Source organism: Bos taurus, chromosome 6, assembly GCF_002263795.3.
Source record: "Bos taurus isolate L1 Dominette 01449 registration number 42190680 breed Hereford chromosome 6, ARS-UCD2.0, whole genome shotgun sequence".
In the NCBI taxonomy this organism is placed as follows: domain Eukaryota; kingdom Metazoa; phylum Chordata; class Mammalia; order Artiodactyla; family Bovidae; genus Bos; species Bos taurus.
This window is the reverse complement of record NC_037333.1, coordinates 25,803,798-25,809,002: the sequence shown is the minus strand read 5'-3', so window position 1 is coordinate 25,809,002 and position 5,205 is coordinate 25,803,798.

The following is a 5,205-nucleotide window of genomic DNA, read 5'->3' as shown; positions in this document are numbered from 1 at the left end:
GAAAGATGGCTTGGGAACAGGGTTGGATGCCACTTGGTTTTTGGAGATGGGGAGTGACATGCCCATTTCTATATTTTAGAAAAACAAAGATAGGGCATAAGATAGATTTAGAGTACGGGGAGCCACCACCCTACCAAGCCCCTTTACAACAGCACATCTGATCGCTCCACCTCTGGGCCTCCATAGGAATTCCTTCAAACAAAGGAGATTTGACCAGAACAAGGACACACTGAGATTTCCATAAGGAAATGCTTTCAACAGATCCTTGCAGGAATCAGGCTGTTTTTAGTCACTTTGAGTTGCATGGCACCAGCTGACATCCTGAGAAGGCAATGGAACCCCACTCCAGTACTCTTGCCTGGAAAACCCCATGGATGGAGGAGCCTGGAAGGCTGCAGTCCATGGGGTCGCTGAGTGTCGGACATGACTGAGCAACTTCACTTTCAGTTTTTACTTTCATGCATTGGAGAAGGAAATGGCAACCCACTCCAGTGTTCTTGCCTGGAGAATCCCAGGGACGGGGGAGCCTGGTGGGCTGCCATCTATGGGGTCGCACAGAGTCGGACACAACTGAAGTGACTTAGCAGCAGCAGCAGCCAACATCCTCTAAACAATCAGAGCCCCTTTTGGAGTGGAGGAAACTCATGGAATGTTTAGCAATAGGGAGGGAAATATTCTTCAACATTAGCTACATCTCTTCAAGTGCTCCCTTTTCCTCTCCTTTCCTCACTGACTAATATAAACCAATCATCTGTTCTGCAGCCTGCTCTGTGGAGGTAAACAAAGGACCAGGGAGAAGGTAAAATACACTGTTTCCCAGCCTGGAGTGTTTGATTGATTACGGGAGGGGAAATATCACTCCTGGCTGTTCAAAAAGGAGCCCTGTGAACACCTGTTCTTTGTAGAAGATGTGGGGAAAAGAGTCATCCTATTAATGCAGGGCCAATGTCCTGACAAGGAATGGGATGCAAATGTCACAAAGGGCCGTTGTGAGCAAAGCTGCCTTTAATTGGGTGGCTTAGCTAATTTGCAGGATCCTGCTGCTGCTGCTAAGTCACTTCAGTCGTGTCCGACTCTGTGCGACCCCATAGATGGCAGCCCACCAGGCTCCCCCGTCCCTAGGATTCTCCAGGCAAGAACACTGGAGTGGGTTGCCATTTCCTTCTCCAATGCATGAAAGTGAAAAGTGAAAGTGAAGTCACTCAGTCGTGTCTGACTCCTAGCGACCCCATGGACTGCAGCCCACCAGGCTCCTCTGCCCATGGGATTCTCCAGGCAAGAGTACTGGAGTGGGGTGCCACTGCCTTCTCCTTTGCAGGATCTTAGGAGGAAGTAAACTTCACTCCCACACAAATATCTGAAACTTCATGAGCGGCTGTGAGCTCCTGACCCAGGCTCGGGTTTATGATTGAGTACAGAGAAAAGATGCCACAGAAGATGGTCCCTGGTCTCTCATAGCACAGCAGGGACTCCAGCAAAGAAAGCTGCTGTCAATTTTCAATTTCTATGACTCATCTCTCACATTTTAATTTTCTGGAATTGGGATGCAGCTCACTGCTGACATGTAACATTTAATGCAGAATTATTTCTTTTCTTGTAAGATGTTCTTCAGTAGATATGTGTCATCTGATGTTCTGGGAAAGGCATGGACAGATATACTCCCCTCAGGGGGTGGTGAGCATGTGATTTAGCCAGTGACCTCTGCCACAAGAGGCTGTTTGCTTATGAAATCTTCCTCCTGCAGAATGGTGCCCACAGAGCTGGGTATCCTGGGAAGTCTGACCTCTGCATGGACAGAAGTACCTTAAGTGGCATAACTGTGGGGTCCATTCAGCAGGGGACCTTTCATGGATCCTGTTCAGTTCTCATGCATCCTGAAATTCCTGCATTATAAAATCATTCCTTTAGGTCTTAAAAAGTCATCTTGTCATTGAGAGTTTTCTATTGCATTATTTTCAGATTGAATAGCAGTGAACTCTTTTCCAGTAAAATCTCATTGGCAATAATAGTATATAGATATTTCAATGATACTTGTTTACTGGAAAAAAAACTTAATCTTTGCACAATTTCTGAATCACCTCCATGAAACACTTGTTTGAAAATTACTACTCAAATCCACTAGATATATGGGAAAAAATTATGAGAGAAGAATCTGGCCCAACAACCTCATTTTACTAGAGAGGCAACCGAGGTTTCAAGAGATTAAGAGGCTCAGCTGTAGGTAGTACTTATGTGGGTGCTGACCATGGGCATCAGAACCTCTGCCAGCTGACTCCTGGTCTATAGTTCTCGGAGGACAGTAGGTGCCACTGACAAGAGGGGGCAGGCAGAGGTCCACATGCCTGGGTCACCATGTTTCCTGGCTCTGGCCCTGTGCCCTCAGAAGAGATGCCCGCCACCACGCCGCTGCAGCTTCTGCAGCCTGGTCCTCCTTCCTCTCCTCTCCTCTTTGTGCCAGCTGCCGTCATGAGGAGGGTGGCCATCTCCACACAGAGGCCTGTAACCTCGTGTCAACAGACCAAGAAGCCTCCCATGAGGCGAAGTTGTACGGCTGAAGTCCATGGAAGACAGACTCTTTCCCTGATCTTCTTTCACCCTGAGTCCTGGGACTGCCTTCACAGAAACGCTCGATGGGCTCCTTGGATCAGCCATCCGTTCTTCTCAAGAAGCTGCTCTCAGGCATTTTGGAAACTGAAGCCTAGCTGGGATCCGTGCCACTCCAACTCTGTGAGGTGGGCTTATTACTTCCTGTGGTGTCAGTGGCCTCAGTTATAAAATGGGAGACTAATAGTTCATACTGGGCTTATGGTGGTGTGGGTAGGATTCAGTGGGATAGTACCAGTGGAATACTTAGCATGTAGTGAGAACTCAGTCATACAGTCACACCTTCTTAACAAAACTAGTTGTTATTTAATTCAATCTGTTGAGTAGCTCTTTGTGCATGAGGCATATGCCTACTAATACCAAAAATATTTTTGAAAAGCTACATCTTTTACACTAGGTTGGAGGGTAGAGGGCAACCTGGTACAAACCACTTGTCACCAAACTAAGGAAGATTCAGCTAAAATCATTTCCTACAGATGCTTTGCTTTAATCCCTGCTGATAGGGTGAGCCTAATTCCTGGACACTGTGATGCTAAAACACCAACTCTGTTCCATAAATAAACATTCCGGCAAAGGACTAGATCAGCAGTGGTCCTTCAATCATAGACTCTATAATGAGAACATGAATTCTCTTCATCATTTTAAGATATTAGTGGCCTTTTGTTATTGTCCCAGATTCTACCATCCTTCCTGTTTTTCTCCTCTACTCTGTTTATCTTGTTTCCTGCCTTCCAAAAGTGATAGGACTTCTTTGCCATTTGGAGGGGTGGGGAAAAAAAAAAAAAAACAAGAGATAAACTTCTCTGCCTTGCTGCAGACAGGTGAGAGTCTTCCTGAAAGCCCTGCTGGTTAGGGGAATGTTATAAAATGACTTAAATATTCCTACTACTTCTAACGTGAAGAAGTGTGAGACACAGGTAACCAGGGATACCTAAGTAGATTTGACAGAAAATACTTCAACCGGACAAGGAAAATCAGTCAGTTCAGTCGCTCAGTTGTGTCTGACTCTTTGCGACCCCATGAACTGCAGCACGCCAGGCCTCCCTGTCCATCACCATCTCCCGGAGTTCACTCAAACTCACATCCATCGAGTCGGTGATGCCATCCAGCCATCTCATCCTCTGACGTCCCCTTCCCCTCTTGCCCCCAATCCCTCCCAGCATCAGAGTCTTTTCCAATGAGTCACCTCTTCGCATGAGGTGGCCAAAGTACTGGAGTTTCAGGTTTAGCATCATTCCTTCCAAAGAACACCCAGGACTGATCTCTTTCAGGATGGACTGGTTGAATCTCCTTGCAGTTCAAGGGACTCTCAAGAGTCTTCTCCAACACCACAGTTCAAAAGCATCAATTCTTTGGCGCTCAGCTTTCTTCACAGTCCAACTCTCACATCCATACATGACTACTGGAAAAACCATAGCCTTGAGTAGATGAACCTTTGTTGGCAAAGTAATGTCTCTGCTTTTGAATATGCTATCTAGGTTGGTCATAATTTTCCTTCCAAGGAGTAAGCGTCTTTTAATTTCATGGCTGCAGTCACCATCTGCAGTGATTTTGGAGCCCCTCAAAATAAAGTCTGACACTTTTCCCACTGTTTCCACATCTATTTGCCATGAAGTAATGGGACCAGATGCCATGATCTTCGTTTTCTGAATGTTGAGCTTTAAGCCAACTTTTTCACTCTCCTCTTTCACCTTCATCAGGAGGCTTTTTATTTCTTCTTCACTTTCTGCCATAAGGGTGGTGTCATCTGCATATCTGAGGTTACTGATATTTCTCCCGGCAATCTTGATTCCAGCTTGTGCTTCTTGCAGCCCAGCGTTTCTCATGATGTACTCTGCATAGAAGTTAAATAAGCAGGGTGACAATATACAGCCTTGATGTACTCCTTTTCCTATGTGGAACCAGTCTGTTGTTCCAAGGAAAACAAGTTTATAAAAATAACAGACAGCACTTTGTGACTAAGTAAACTGAGTTGGTAGATGAAGTATAACGGCAAGGGGAGACTTGACAGTGGACGAGGAGTACTGCCGGGTGGGGGGTCCGGATTCGGAAGACACTGGGGAGCCGTGATTGACTTTCAAAAAGCAGCAAGTGAAATTGTGACTTATAACAATATATTATTTGGTCTTCATCCCACTCCTGGCACAGAGCTTCTAAAATCTTGGGATTTCCCAAGTGATAAGGAGAGATAAAGATAAGTTATTGATAAACCCCTTTCAGCCACAATCTGTGTTTATGTTAATATGGTGACTTTGCAAAGCCCCTGATGATAGGGTTGGTTGCCAGGGGAACCAAGCCTGTGATTGCATGTTGTTCAGTCATGTCCGACTCTTTGTGATTGGTGTCTGAAGTTAGGGAGCAGTCTTGTGGGACTGAGCGTTAACCTGTGGGATCCAATACTGCTCCCAGGGTAGACAGTGCCAAACTGAGTTAAAGTTGTATGACACCCAATTGCTTAGTGTGGGAAACCCCGCACATATACACACACACGCACACACACGTTTGGTGGCCAGAATAACTGAGTATGTGAGTAGAAGAGAAAAGAGTTCTCCCTTTACACAGTGTTTTTGGGGCTCAGGGTTATTTCGCACTTAGAGTTTT